This window comes from Bos javanicus, chromosome 12 (genome assembly GCF_032452875.1).
Source record: "Bos javanicus breed banteng chromosome 12, ARS-OSU_banteng_1.0, whole genome shotgun sequence".
Classification (NCBI taxonomy): Eukaryota; Metazoa; Chordata; class Mammalia; order Artiodactyla; family Bovidae; genus Bos; species Bos javanicus.
This window is the reverse complement of record NC_083879.1, coordinates 38056164-38072996: the sequence shown is the minus strand read 5'-3', so window position 1 is coordinate 38072996 and position 16833 is coordinate 38056164. Positions and strand designations below refer to the sequence as shown.

The window sequence follows — 16833 nt, the reverse complement described above, 5'->3', positions numbered from 1 at the left end:
TCAATAAAGTGAAAGTAGATGTTTTTCTGTAACTCTCTTGCTTTTTTGATGATCCAGCCCATAAATTTTATAGCTGTTCTAAATTTAGGTCAGTCTCAGCCATACAAGAACTCATCTTTTCAGAAGTTCTGTAGGCACTGAGTCTACAAAGCCAAATTTGAGGGTGTGAATTTGACCATCTGCAAAGAGAAATATTTTTATTCCTTATTTCCTCTGGGGCTCAGTTTTGTTTTCAGTCTCAACTTTATGTGTGTGTACCCCACAGAGGTGTGCTCCCAAGGCTGTCCTGGAGCACATGTGTCTGCCCTGTGATGAGGGGACACAGAGATATTTATAGCCACTTTATTCATAATTACCAAAACATGGAACAAACCAAGATATGGTTGGATGGCATCACCAATTCAATGGACATGAGTTTGAGAAAACTCTAGGAGACAGTGAAGGACATGGCATGTCTTTGGCATGCTGCAGTCCAAGTGGTCACAAAGAAGTGGACACAACTGAGCAACCACAATTTTTTTCTTTTATGTTTTATTGGATTGTGTCTTTCAAAAAAAATTGTTCCATTTCAAACATGTGAACATAACATTGTTTATAATACTCCTTTACTGTTTTTGTCCATGTGAAGTGTAGTGATAGAACACTTTAACTTCTCATAGTAATAATTATGTCTTCTCTCATCTTGGTTAGTCAGTATAGAGGCTTACAATTTTACAGATCTTTTTAGAGAACCATTTTTTCTATGATTTTTAAATTGATTTATAATTCTTAATTGCATTGATTTCTCCTCTAATTACTATTATTTATCCTGCCTCCTGTAGGTTGAATGTGATCTTCTTTTAGTCTATAAATTTTGCAATCTGAGAAGGAAGGAGAGTAGATTATCTTGTGATTTCTTGATTAAGCTACTTTGTTCAAATAAATTAGAGAAATATTAAGGTAGATGGTCATCTTCAAGTTGTCCAAAAGGAAAAAAAAATTTGATGGGTTATTTATTTTTTGATAAAAAAAAAGTTTGATGGTTTTATTAAAACTAAACAGAGACAATTAATTTGACTAGTTGAAAATTCCCATTATTTAAGATTTATTTAATCAAATGAATACATTATTTTGTTAAACATATGAACTTAGTGTTGAAGAACAAGGATACCAAATCTGATTCAATCCTTTGCTCTTAAATAAAAATCCAGTTCTTCTTAACTAACAGTATAATGGGGGATTCCCTGGTGGCTTAGCTGGTGAAGAATCCACCTGCAATGGAGGAGACCTGGGTTTGATCCCTGGGTTGGAAAAATTCCATGGAGAGGGGAATGGCTACCCACTCCAACATTCTGGCCTGGAGAATTCCAGGGACTCTATAGTCCATGGGGTCCCCAAGAGTCAGACACAACTGAATGACTTTCATTTTCATGTCTCAGTGGCAAAGAATCTGCCTGCCAATACATGAGACACAGGTTCAATACTGGGTCTGAGAAGGCTCCCCATACTGTTGAAAAATTAATTCCGTGAGCCACAGGTGTTGAGCCTGTGTTCTAGAGCCTGGAAACCACAACTGTTGAGCCCTCATGCCACGATTGAAACTACTGTGCCCTAGAGCCTGTGCTCTGCAATAAGAGAAGCCATAGCAATGAGAAGCCTGCACATTGCAATGAAGAATAGCCCCCACGTACTGCAACTAGAATGAAGCCTGGTTCAGTGAGGATCCAGCACAGACAAAAATAAATGAATAGATAAAAATTAAAAAGTAATAATGTAATAAGAACATCAAGTATTGATCAAATAACATTAAAATACTCATAAAATTATTGTGCTGAATATTTCCAGTGGTTTACTATCAGTGACTAACACAGTATGTAGTACATACAAAATACTCAATAAATATAGGCTGAATAAATGAGTTAACAAATAAAAGTGTCATGTGAGTCAACTGATTTTGTAAGAGTACATAACAGAAATAAATTATTCTCAAAATTAATGTGGGTTGTTCAAGAAGGCTTTCTATGTGCAATGATGCTCAAACAAAGTCTGAGAAATGAAGTAGGATAAGAAGTGAGACATACACATTACTGATGGAAAATTCTACATCCTGTGGATGGAGAGAACACAGCCATAAGAAGTTCTGCAAAATGGTCAGTACACCCCAAGAACACAAAATAGGGTGTTACTGAGCATGAAAATGGTGAAATGAAAAGTAGGAAAAAAATCTATCTTGAATTTTCTATATAGTTAGATATTTTCTTATGTTTGTACTTGTCATTAGACATACACACTAGCTTCAAATAATAAAAGGAAGTGACTGCAATTTTCATATTGTATAACTCATTTTCAAATCATAACTGCTTGGTAATATGCAAGATTTAATGTAATATATCTTTCCTGTCATGAGAGAAATAGAATCAAGGGAATATATCTGTTCCATCAATGAAATTGGAGACAAAGGTGAAAATAAGATATGAGGTGATTATAAGGAAATGAAAAAGCTGATTATGACCCATTGTGGAAATGACCACAAGGTCTTATTTTAGTTAGTTGCAATATGTTATATTGAGCTGGCATAAAACATTAAATTGTCAAATCAGAATTTCAGAAATTAGGCAATTTTTTAGAATATTAAGCTTTACTCCTAAGCTCAAAGATCTGTAAAATAAAAGGTATGGGCAAAGGAAAAGATATTGAAATATGTGATGTGGTTTCCTAGGACCTTTTTTTTTTTTTTTTCATATTAGACACATGCTTACTGTCCCTGAGTAGCAGATGCAGTCTCTATGTGAGGTTGACATGTCATTTCATACAGTAGAGATCATTTAAGTTTTGAAACACTTCTGTATTATATCCCAGATGGTCAACTAACTTATGTGACATTTGTCAGGTCCACCCACAGCAGAAATACCACAGATGTCCTATATTTGTTATGCCTGAGTTAGAAGCAGGAGGGCTTAGATATCCATCCAGCTGCACTATCCTAACATCTATTCCTGTAAATTTCAAAATTATTTTCCATTTTCCTTACTGAGAATCAAACTCTCCCTGAACCAATCTAGTGTCTGAAGTCATGATAACATTAACTGCTCTATTTAGCCCACGTTCCAACAAGTTGAGGTCTGTTGAATTTCTCCTAAAAAATTACTATTAAGAAATAGCATTGTCAACACCCAAATCTTGTCATTTCCTAGAAGTTTCTGTTGATACTACTCACCTGTTTTCCCCTCACCCCATTTAGGTTCAACAGATTAGATTCCCTAAGAAGTTCCTGCAGCAAATCAAATCAAACTTATGCTTCCCATGCATTTTGGTCACTGCTTTGGGGGGAAATCTCTTGCCTTAGAGTCCCAATTTATGACCACAATCATTTTTCTGGCTCTTATACTTCCTTTATGATTTCTCCACTTTCAGAATTTCCTGACTAGGAATTTTCAGTTTAGAGTGTAGTCTAAATAAAGTATCTTTCTCTTTCCAAAATGATAATAATTTTGATATATGGGCCAGTCAATTTAACCAAAAACTGTAGAATTACTGAGTAATACTTAAGTTAGAATGGCAGAAATGATATTTGATTTACTCTTTACACTGCATACTCAGAAATAGGAGAAATCAACTTTATCTCAAAGAATACTGAAAAAAGCTTATATGCAAGACAATGTTCTATGTTTTGTGAATTACAGAAAAATAAATGAAAATACATGATTTCTATGTTGATAGTCTGAAAATAAGAATTGTAACTGCTCAAGTTCTATATTTGTGTTCTTTCTTTAGAAAGATAAATAAATAGAATCTATTGATATTTTTAGATAATTTCTGATATAGCAATATCATAAAATGATTTGCTAAACAATATATTTCAAACACTATTTTTCATAGACAAAAGAGGTGTTCCTAGAATGTGGATATTTCTACTACAAACTAAGATTGAATTTAAGATCACTATAAAATAAAACTAGACACAGTCATATATAATGTACTAAAAATCTATGTGCTCACTTTCTTAAAAATAGAAACTTTCATATTTTTCAGACAGCATTTTATTTTTTGAGTTTATCTGAATAAATTCAGAAACACTTGATAGTTCAATCCCTCTAAGCAGGGAAGCTCCTGTATCCAGGGAAACCAGTCTGGGTTGCCAGGACCTAAAGTTAAGACAGGAGAAACCCTGCTGCCTGGGATGTAAGGAAGCAATCTGTTAGCCTTCTCTTTTAGTCAAGGATTATCTGTGCCTCTGATGCCTCCTGACCAATCTGGACACCCACCTATGCCCAAGTCATGTTTGTTATCTACAACCTTACTGTCCATAGTCACAGCCCACCTCACCCATGGAGATAATAGTCATGATCAAAAGCAAACATTTTCAAATCTGTACCGGTGTCCATGGCTCCACTTGCCAACAAGAAAACAACAGAAGGAACAGCAGTTATCTCCTGAATCACAGTGATAAACTTCTAAGATCTTCACTTAGCAGCTGCTTTCTCAGAGTCACTGAGCCAAAAGCACTGGCCTGTGTTTAGTATAGTGCGAGAACACAAGTTCTAGAATCAGAATGACTGTTTTGAAGTCTTGGCATTGCCATTTGCCACCTGTCAAGATTTTAGTGAATTACTTAACCATGTTGATGTTCTATAATCTTATTCAATAAATAAGGGTAAATATAGAGGCTGATTCAGAAATGTTGAGTGGATTAAATGAGACAATGTATCTAACAGGCTTATCATAATGTGGGAATGAAATCATAGCTACTTAGTAATGACATTTGCTAGTATTTTTTGGGTATGTTTATTCCTTCTCTTCTTTGACTTCTAGTGTATAGAAAAATGTACATGTACATAGCTAGATATATTAGAGAATATGATGTATGTTTTCATGATATTATGCAAATCTTCGGTGTGAGATTCACATGCTCTGCTGTGTCTACAGAAGCAAAACAGCAAGATAACTGAATCCTTAGAACAAGTTTCAAATCTGTTACCATATTGTTAGGATGAAGCTGTGGGCTTGATTCCCTCACTAGCCTTGGTAGTAAACAGGGAAATTAATGCTTTGTCCTATATGCTTAATTCCTACCTGGTCTTGATTGCCTAGCTCATAACTTGGGAAATAATCTGTACCTATTCCTGATTGAGAGAAGACTGAAGAGAGAGCATATCACTTTTGGAAATGAAACATCCTGGTTTCCATTAATCCTTGAAGAAAGAAGAATGAAAGAGAGGAATGAAGTGTTTTAAATTATAATTGACATCTAATAAAGTGACCCCACTAGACCTCTAATAAGTCTTGACCCAGTGGATGTCAAACTCTGAAAATAGCCACTCCTTTATAGAGGAGATGATAGAAAGCTCCCTTCTAAATTTCTGTGCATAGAGAAAGATTTCCTTTCTTAGATAGACCAAGATAGTTTCTAAAATGAATAAGCATAAGCCTCTTCTTTCCTATAATTATACATTAGAAAATTGAATTGATAGATTGTTTTCATTATCATAATCTTATCATTAAAATTCTTTTATTGTAATTACTTACCTGATTAACTGTGACTCTTCTCACTTTAATCTTTCATTTCAGGACAATTCTGAAAACAAACAAACAAAAAATACACAGAAAATCAATTATTACAGCAAAAGAATGAGAAAAACTAGAGTCAATGGTGGCCAAAGTTCCTTCCTCAATTTTCGATGAAGCATTCTATGATTGGCATCAACATGGACCTTACAGACACAATGCATTCCTGTCAACCATCTGTCACTCTCCTTGTGTCCACAGTCAGGACGTCTACCAAGCTTTCCTCTTACAAACCATTCCTTTTCCTGTTCATTACTGCCACTTTAAATTGTTGGCCTAAAAATAAATAGACTACCAATTATTTCTCCTGCAAAAATTGACTTACACAAAATCAGTAGAGAATTGCAGTTCAAGGTCTGCAACCATAGTGAGCCTTGAGCAAACTCCCAGCAAAGAAAGGAAATGAGAACTCTTTATGGTGGAGAAAATGAAGTTGGGAAGACTATTTAATAAAAGTCCAAGTTTTTCATTGGTTGGGTCATTGCCAAGAAAAAAACAGGAGTCTTTTTTCTTCCTGTGGGGTTCTGCTATCTTTGCAGGGTATAAGAGTTTTTCCCTTTGGTCTCTTCACTTATTTAATTGAGGTTTCTTAATTTTTTGTGAAGTAAAATCACATCTAAATTATAAACAAGCTCTTATTATTTAGCAAAGTAAATTTTGCTAGAAATTGGTGAAAGGTGGCATAAATTGCAAAATGAACAATTACATTAAGAAGCATAAATATACCAGCAAATTTGGAAAACTCAGCAGTGGCCACAGGACTGGAAAATGTCAGTTTTCATTCTAATCCCAAAGAAAGGAAATGCCAAAGAATGCTCAAACTACTTCACAATTGCACTCATCTCACACGCTAGTAAAGTAATGCTCAAAATTCTCCAAGCCAGGCTTCAGCAATACATGAACAGTGATCTTCCAGATGTTCAAGCTGGTTTAGAAAAGGCAGAGGAACCAGAGATCAAATTGCCACCATCCGCTGGATCATGGAAAAAGCAAGAGAGTTCCAGAAAAACATCTATTTCTGCTTTATTGACTATGCCAAAGCCTTTGACTGTGTGGATCACAATAAACTGGAAAATTCTTCAAGAAATGGGAATACCAGACGACCTGACCTGCCTCTTGATAAGTCTGTATGCAGGTCAGGAGACAACAGTTAGAACTGGACATGGAACAACAGACTGGTTCCAAATAGGAAAAGGAGTATGTCAAGGCTGTATATTGTCACCCTGCTTATTTAACTTATATGCAGAGTACATCATGAGAAACACTGGGCTGGAAGAAGCACAAGCTGGAATCAAGATTGCCAGGAGAAATATCAATAACATCACCCTTATGGCAGAAAGTGAAGAGGAACTAAAAAGCCTCTTGATGAAAGTGAAAGAGGAGAATGAAAAACTTGGCTTCAAGCTCAACATTCAGAAAATGAAGATCATGGTATCTGGTCCCATCACTTCATGGGAAATAGATGAGGAAACAGTGGAAACAGTGTCAGACTTTATTTTGGGGGGCTCCAAAATCACTGCAGGTGGTGATTCCAGCCATGAAATTAAAAGACTCTTTCTTACTCCTTGGAAGGAAAGTTATGACCAACCTAGATAGCATATTGAAAAGCAGAGACATTACTTTGCCAACAAAGTCCGTCTAGTCAAGGCTATGGTTTTTCCAGTAGTCATGTATGGATGTGAGAGTTGGACTGTGAAGACAGCTGAGCGCCAAAGAATTGATGCTTTTGAACTGTGGTGTTGGAGAAGACTCTTGAGAGTCCCTTGGACTGAAAGGAGATCCAACCAGTCCATTCTAAAGGAGATCAGTCCTGGGTGTTCTTTGAAAGGAATGATGCTAAAGCTGAAACTCCAGTACTTTGGCCACCTCATGCAAAGAGTTGACTCATTAGAAAATATTTTGTTGCTGGGATGGATTGGGGATAGGAGGAGAAAGGGACGACAGAGGATGAGATGGCTGGATGGCATCACCGACTCAATGGACGTCAGTTTTAGTGAACTCTGGAAGTTGGTGATGGACAGGAATGCCTGGCATGCTGCAATTCATGGGGTTGCAAAGGGTCAGAAATGACTGAGCGACTGAACTGAACTGAACTGAATTTAAAATATGCTAATTAAAATATCACTCAAATCTTCTAATCAATTCAGAGGTTAAAAATTAAGGTTTTAATGTAAGTCCATCTTTATTTAGTTCACTCGCTCAGTCGTGTTTGACTCTTTGTGATCCCATGGAATGCAGCACTCCAGGCTTCCCCGTCCTTACAAATTCCCAGAGCTTACTCAAACTCACATCAATCAAGTCAGTGATGGAATCCAAACATCTCATCCTCTGTTGTCCCCTTCTCCTGTCTTCAATCTTTCCCAGCATCAGGGTATGATGAATCAGTTCTTCCCATAAGGTGGCCAAAGGACTGGAGCTTCAGCTTCAGAATCAGCCTTTTCAATGAATATTAAGGACTGATTTCCTTTAGGATTGACTGGTTTGATCTCCTTGGAATCCAAAGGACTCTCAAGAGTGCTCTCCAACACCACAGTTCAGAAGTATCAACTATTTGGCTCTCAGTTTTCTTTATAGTCCTACTAACACATCCATACATGACTACTGGAAAAAATATAGCTTTGACTAGGACCTTTGTTGGCAAAGTAATGTTTCTGCTTTTTAATATGCTGTGTAGGTTTGTCATAGCTTTTCTTCAAAGGAGCAAGTGTTTTTGAATTTCAAGGTTGCAGTCATCATCTGCAGTGATTTTGGAGTCTAGAAAATAAAGTCTCTCAGTTTCCATTGTTTCCCAATCTAATTGCCATGAAATGATGGGACTGGATGCCATTATCTTAGTTTTCTGAATGTGGAGTTTTAAGCCAACATTTTCACTCTCCTCTTTCACTTTCATCAAGAGGATATTTAATTCTTCTTTGCTTTCTGCCATAAGGTTGGTGTCATATGAATATATAAGATTATTGGTATTTCTTCCAGCAATCTTGATTCCAGCTTGTGTTTCATCCAGCCCATCATTTTACAGGATGTACTCTACATATAAGATAAATAAACAGCGTGACAATATACACCTTGATGTATGCCTTTCCCAATTTGGAAACAGTCCATTGTTCCATGTCTGGTTCTAACTTTTATTTATTGACCAGCATACATATTTCTCAGGAGATGGGTAAAGTTGTGTGGTGTTCCCATCTCTCAAAGAATTTTCCACAGTTTGTTGTGATCCACACAGTCAAAGGCTTTGGTGTAGTCAATAAATCAAAAGTAGGTTTTTATTTTTCTAGAACTTTCTTGCTTTTTTGATGATCCAACGGATGTTAGTAATGTGATCTCTGATTTCTCTGCCTTTTAAAATCCAGCTTGAAAATTTTGAAATTCTCAGTTCATGGAATGTTGAAGCCTCACTTGGAGAATTTTGAGCATTACTTTGCTAGTGTGTGAGATGAGTGAAGTGTGTGGTCGTTTGAACATTCTTTGGCATTGCCTTTCTTTGGGATTGGAATGAAAACCTACCTTTTCCAGTCCTGTGGCCACAGCTGAGTTTTCCAAATTGCTGGCATATTGAGTGCAGCACTTTCACAGCATCATCTTTTAGGATTTGAAATAGCTCAACTGGAATTCCAACACCTCCACTAGTTTGTTGTTCCTGATGCTTCCTGAAGCCCACTTGACTTTGCATTCCAGGATGTCAAGTTCTATGTGAGTGATCACACCATCGTGGTTATCTTGGTCCTAAAGATTTTTTCTGTATAGTTCTTCTGTGTATTCTTGCCACCTCTTCTTTATATCTACTGCTTTTTTTACATTCATATCATTTCCATCCTTTTATGTACCCGTCTTTACATGAAATGCGTCCTTTGTATCTCTAACTTTCTGGAAGACAATTCTAGTTTTTCCCACCTATTGTTTTCCTTTATTTCTTTGTATTAAAAATTGAGGAGGGCTTTCTTATCTCTCCTTGCTATTCTTTGGAACTCTGCATTCAGATGGGTATACCTTTCCTTTTATCCTTTGCCTTTAGCTTCTCTTCTTTTCTCAGCTATTTGTAAGGCCTCCTCAGACAATCATTATGTCTATTTGCATTTCTTTTTCTTGGGGATGGTTTTGATCACTGCCTTCTGTACAATGCCATGAAACTCCATCTATAGTTCTTCAGGCACTCTGTCTATCAGATCTAATCCCTTTAGTCTATTTGTCACTTACATTATATAATCATAAGGGATTTGATTTAGATCATACCTGAATGATCTAGTGGTTTTCCCTTCTTTCTTCAATTTAAGTCTGAAATTTTCAATAAGGTGTTGATTGTATAGAGCTTTTCAATTTTTGGCTGCAAAGAATATAATCAATTTTATTTTGGTATTGACCATCTTGTGATGCCATTTGTAGAGTCTACTCTTGTGTTGTTGGAAGCGGGTGTTTGCTATGACCAGTGTGTTCTCTTGGCAAAACTGGTAGCCTTTGCCCTGCTTCATTCTGTACTCCAAAACCAAATTTGACTGATACTCCAGGTATCTCTTGACTTCCTACTTTTGCATCCCAGTCCCCTATAATGAAAAGGACATCTTTTTTGGATGTTAATTCTCTAAGGTCTTCCAGGTCTTCATAGAGCTCTTGAAGTTCAACTTCTTCTGCATTAGTCATTGGGGCACAGACTTGGGTTAGTGTGATATTGAATAGTTTGCCTTGGAAATAAACAAAGATCATTCTGCTGTTTTTGAGATTGCACCCAAATGATGAATTTTAAACTCTTTTATTGACAATGAGGGCTACTCCCTTTCTTCTACAGGATTCTTGTCCACAGTTGTAGATATAATGGTCATCTGAATTAAATTGTCCCATACCCAGCAGCGATGCTTGGATGAGCTCAAACAAAACCTGTGCACATCAGGACTGAAAGACCCCATAGAGGCTGAGCCAGATATGCCTCCGAGTGTGTGAGTGTCTCCTGTGGAAGCAGTGGCCTGCCATACGGTCAAGGGCTCTGGTGTATCAGACCTGGGTCATGCAGCATGTGGCATAACTCCTCTTGGAGGTGGTTGCCATTAACCCCACATTAGAACCACAGAGCAGATGACCCACAAACTGAAGAATAATTATACCAAATAAATTATTGCACTGATAAAAAAGTTCTGGACCCTAACAGATTTCTCAACTTGGGTATTTGGCAAAGGATCTGAGAACCCGCAGGGAATTTGGCCGCCACATTTTTCATTTTGGAGGCCAGTGAAATTTGACTACAGAACTTCCACAGGACTAGGGAAACAGACTCTTGGAGGGCACAAACAAAACCTTGTGTGCACCAGACCCAGGAGAAATAAGCAGTGACCCCACAAGAGACTGACCCAGACTTGCCTGTGAGTGTTCAGGGCTCTCTGGTGGAGGCATGGGGTGACAGTGGCCTGCTGCAGGGGCAGGGACACTGAATACAACAGTGTGTGAACAAGACTTTTGGAAGGAGGTTGTCATTATCTTCATTACCACTACCATAGTTTGGTCTCAGGTCAAACAGGGAGGAAACACAGCCCCGCGAATCAACGGAAATTTGGTTTAAAGATTAACTGAGTATGGCCCTGCCCATCAGAGCAAGACCCAGTTTCCCCAACAGTCAGTCTCTCCCATCAGGAATCTTCCATAAGCCTCTTATCAGAGGGCAGACAGAATGAAAACCACAATCATATAACACTAATAAAACTGATCACATGGACCACAGTCTTGTTTAACTCAATGAAACTATGAGTCATGCCATGCCGTCCCACCCAAGATGGTCATGGTGGAGAGTTCTGGCAAAATGTAGTCCACTGGAGACTGGAATTGCAAACCACTTCAGTATGCTTGCCTTGAGAACCCCATTAACAGTATGAAAAGGCAAAAAGATGTGACACTGAAAGATGAACTCCCTAAGTCGGTAGGTACTCAATGTTTTTGGAGAAGAGTGGAGAAATAACTCCAGAAAGAATGAATAGACAGAGCCAAAGTAAAAACAATGCCCAGATGTGGATGTGAATGGTGATGGAAGTAAAGTCTGATGCTCTAAAGAACAACATTGCATAGAACCTGGAGTGTTAGGTTCTTGAATCCTTGAATTAATAAAATGAAATACATCATATATTTTATATAATACATATAGTTATATTTGGCTGTGCACATAATTATTTCTAAATGAATATAAATTAATATTAGTCCTCTATAATTAAGTAATACAAACATTAATTGAGCACACTACTGACCAACTACTGTCCATTTTTTCAGAATGAATAGCAACATGTCTGTATAAATTATTTTTGTAGGAATCATTCTCATATTTAGGGAAACATTTTAATAAAATGACAGTCTGAGCAAAATCAAGAGCATTTGCTTCATGACATTACAGTACTTCATGCAGTACAGGAGTTTTTGGAAACATGGAAAAATATGAAAGATATAAAGGAGGTGAAGAAAAAAAACATAATTTCTTCCAACAATGAATTTTATGAATTTAAATACTTGATTGCACAATGCACTGACCTTAAAAGCAGCAAATATTCTGTTACAGTGTTGGCTTCAAGCATTTTTTGTGCTGTTTTATTCTGCCAATTTGGAGAAAGGAGGTAAATTATTAATTTTATTGCTAGAAAGTAGAACTGGCTGTTTGTCTCCAAAAATTGTTACATTTAATAAAGTTAAATGAGAACTTACATATGTACAAGTTGGGTTTAGAAAAGGCAGAGGAATCAAAGATCAAATTGCCAACATTTGTTGAATCATAGAGAAAGCAAGGGAATTCCATAAAAACGTCTATTTTTGTTTCATTGACTACACAGAAGCCTTTGTGTAGATCAAAACAAACTGTGTAAAAGTATTAAGGAAACAGGAATACCAGATCACTTTATCTGCCTCCTGAGAAGCCTGTTTGTGGGTCAAGAGCAACAGTTAGGACAGGACATGGAATAAGAGACTGGTTCAATTTGGGAAAGGAATATATCAAGGCTGTATCGGAAAAGGTGATGGCACCCCACTCCAGTACTCTTGCCTGGAAAATCCCATGGACAGAGGAGCCTGGTAGGCTGCAGTCCATGGGGTCGCTAAGAGTCGGACACGACTGAGCAAATTCACTTTCACTTTTCACTTTCATGCATTGGAGAAGGAAATGGCAACCCACTCCAGTGTTCTTGCCTGGAGAATCCCAGGGACGGGGAGCCTGATGGGGTCACACAGAGTCGGACATGACTGAAGCGACTTAGCAGCAGCAGTAGCAGAAAGGCTGTATATTTTCACCCTGTTCATTAAACTTATATGCAGAGTTCAGTTCAGTTCAGTTGCTCAGTCATGTCCAACTCTTTGTGACCCAGCATGCCAGGCTTCCCTGTCCATCACCAACTTCTGGAGCTTTCCCACACTCATCTCAAACATATGCAGAGTGCATCATGAGAAACGATGCACTGGATGAATCACAGGCTGAAATTAAGATTGCCAGAAGCAATCCTAATGGTCTAGTTAAGGCTATGGTTTTTCCAGTGGTCATGAATGGATGTGAGAGTTGGACTGTAAAGAAAGCTGAGTGTTGAATAATTGATGCTTTTGAAGTGTGGTGTTGGAGAAGACTCTTGAGAGTCCCTTGGACTGCAAGGAGATCCAACCAGTCCATTCTAAAGGAGATCAGCCCTGGGATTTCTTTGGAAGGAATGACGCTAAGGCTGAAACTGCAGTACTTTGGCCACCTCATGTGAAGAGTTGACTCATTGGAAAAGACCCTGATGCTGGGAGGGATTAGGGGCAGGAAGAAAAGGGGACGACAGAAAATGAGATAGCTGGATGGCATCACCGACTTGATGCACATGAGTTTGAGTGAACTCTGGGAGATGGTGATGGACAGGGAGGCCTGGCGTGCTGCGATTCATGGGGTCGCAAAGAGTTAGATACGACTGAGCGACTGAACCGAACTGAATGGGAGAAAGTGAGGAGGAACTAAAGAGCCTTTTGATGAAAGTGAAACAGGAGAGTGATAAAGTTGGCTTAAAACTCAACATAAAAAAAGAAAAAACAAAAAACAAAACAAAACTAAGATCATGGGATCTGATCCTATCACTTCATGGCAAATAGAAGAAAAAGTGGAAGTAGTAATAGATTTTATTTTCTTGGGCTTCAAAATCACTGCTGATGGTATTGCATAAAAGATGCTTATTCCTTGGAAAATAAAGCTCACTTTACCATCTAAGCCACCAGAGAATCCCATTAAAAAGCAGAGATAGCACTTTACCAACAAAGTTCCCTTCTAGTCAAAGCCATGGTTTTTCCAGTAGTTACATATGGATGTGAGATTTGGACCATAAATAAGGCTGAGCAACAAAGAACTGATGTTTTTGAACTTGTACTAGAGAAGATTCTTGAGGATCCCTTCAATTTAAAGATCAAACCAATAAATCCTAAACGAAATCAACCCTGAATATATACTGGAAAGACTGATGCTGAATCTGAAGCTGGAGCATCAATACTTTGGTCACCTGATGCGAAGAGCCAAGTCATTGGAAAAGTCCTGCTTCTGGGGAAGATCAATGGCAAAAGATAAGAGGATGGCAGAGGGTGAGATGGTTAAATAGTATCACCAACTCAATGAATATGAACTTGAGCAAAGTCCAGGAGATAGTGAAGGACAGCAGAGCTTGGCATGTTGCAGTCCATGGGGTCACAAAGAGTCACAAGCATCATAGCTACTGAACGACAACAACAAGAACAAGTTTAGAGTATGCTTTTAGTTAACATAAATTTACTTGCATTTTGCTATCTTATGTTTTTATTTAAAAATATTGTTTGGTCTTGACCTGAAGATGGCAGCTGAGTTGAGTAGAAGAGCGAGCTCCTTGGGTTCAAGTTAGGGCCCCAAGCAGGTGGCACAGGAGTGGTTCTTTATGGGTCCAAGGCATTTTACTCTTGTTGGGGGACTCTAGGCAATCACCACATCTATTCCTGTCTTCTTGCACAGTTTTCCTCTCTGCTGGCACCATGCCCCTCTGATTCTGAGGTCATAAATAATCCATCTTAAATCATGTTGTAAAGAGTGATGCTAATTAACATTTAACAAGTAAGACTATAAAAGTATTGAATAGTTGCTTCCTGAGAAATGACAGTTTATAAAGAACAAACTTTTCTCACAAGCTGTTTCCTATTTAGAGAAGATTTTTCAGGTTCTTAAACCTGCAGGCAGTATATTACTTAGTAGACAATGCACAACAAACCAATTTCAGTATCTATGGAAGGAAAATGATCACCATAGATGCTGTACTAAAGAATGTGCAGAGCATACAAATATGGACCCATTATCATGCCTGAGGAGCGCCTCCAGCAATGCAGAGTCCACTCTGGGGATAAGTTGCCCCTGTGGAGCAGTGGATGTGCCAAGTCAAGAGGGAGTCCAGGATGAAGATTTTGTTCTTTATGTAGGTGCTCTGGCCACTAAGAGGTGCCATCATAAGAACATCATTTCTTATTCAGCCTATTGTCAGCAGGAAGCACAAAATGGACAGGCCAATAGCAGGGTATGCTAACCTGTGTCCAAATATGATCTCTACCCAGCCTCAGGTGCTTCTTGGAATGCTGTCCATAGTGAAACATGAGATTATTCATGCCCTGGGTTTCTCTTCTGGGCTATTCTACCATGATAAAGATGGAAATACTCTAACTTCAAAATATGCAGATGGTCTCCCACTTTTTATCTATCAGATCAGATCAGATCAGTTGCTCAGTCATGTCCGACTCTTTGTGACCCCATGAATCGCAGCAAGCCAGGCCTCCCTGTCCATCACCAACTCCCGGAGTTCACTGAGACTCACGTCCATCAAGTCAGTGATGCCATCCAGCCATCTCATCCTCTGTCGTCCCCTTCTCCTCTTGCCCCCAATCTATAGTTTTGGATTTTATCAATGGAGTGATAAAGTAGTTCCAAAAGTGGAGAGATTATGGGACATTTGCTATAATAAGCGAGTTCTTCACACTGTCTATCTTCTAGTAATGCATTGTGTTGTCGATGAAGCACAGAAACAACTGTCAAATTCTGGAGGGAATGGAACTTGAAAATCTTGGTGGTATGGACACTGAACTTAACCATTGGGAAAAGTGGTTATTAGAAAATCAAGTAATGACGGGTTCTCCTATGCAGAATCTGGTTCTCTCTCAAATCGCCCTGATTTTAATGGATGATATTGGCTGGTATAAAGTTAATTACAGAATAGCTGAGAAAATATACAAGGACAGAGGAGTGGGCTGTGACACTGTCAGGAAGAGCTATAAATTTTGGATTGACCAGCAGTGACAGGGGAGACAGATGCTGAACCCTTACTGTAACATACTCAGAAGCAATCTATTGCAATTAACTTGCAGGCAGGACCAGAGAGCAGTTTCAGTGTACAATTTGCAGAAGTTTCTGAAACGTCTGCCATAGGAATACCAGTGGTTTGATGAACTCACTGGAGTACCTGCAGAAGATCTGCCTTATTATGGTGGTTTAGTAAAAATTGCTGACTACTGCCCTTTCAGTAAGAAATTCAGTTTTTATTTAAGTGGTGAATACCAGTGCAGGTCAGATTGTAAAGTACCAGACCTTTGAAAAAACTATGGTGCTGAAAAATATGGACCTCATTCAGTTTGTCTAATTCAGGAATTAGCTTTTGTCATGGAAAAGTGTGAAAAGAAGCCAAGTTATCTGGACTGGGGGCATGGATGCTATCAGGTTTCTTGTTCTCCACAAGGTCTGAAGGCTAGGGTTCAGGATATTTTATATTTGTTTAGTTGGGCTGGGCAGATCCTCCCTGTCAATAGCCAGATGAACAGCTGGATTCACCATGTAAATCTGCTCTGCCCATTCTGTTGGGACTTCTGTGAGCTTTGTTCCCTTGAGACAGGTTCTCCAGCTGCTAACCTGACTCAAGCACTATACCCTGGATCTCTGTTCCCATTCCTCTAGCCTGGTGGTCACCCTCTGGCTTCTGTTAGGCAATCTATTTCCTCTGCTGGCTTGATTTCTACTGTCCATATGACAATAGAAATGGAAAAGTGAATTCTCAAGGCATTTTTTTTGTGTCATGTTCCTCTGAACAAAGCATAAAACCTTGGCGAGTGCCAGCCTATGCAGATGGCAGAAGTGGCATTCCTGACTTTGGCTTGGAAGTGTTGACCACAGTCAGGTCTTGCAGCAGAGCTTCACAGCAGTCATTCCTCATCAGAAACCCAATATCCTCAAAGTTTAGAGAAGGAGCAGGAATTCCAAATCACCAAGTCTCTACTTTTCAGGATACATAACCATCTTGAAGTTTTCTTTTG

The 16833-nt window shown here is 38.4% G+C and overlaps 1 pseudogene; it reads left to right on the top strand.

The window, feature by feature from the left end:
* Positions 1–16550, top strand: part of LOC133258023 (leishmanolysin-like peptidase) — a 33670-nt pseudogene extending 17120 nt beyond the window's left edge.
* Positions 16551–16833: the final 283 nt, after the last annotated feature.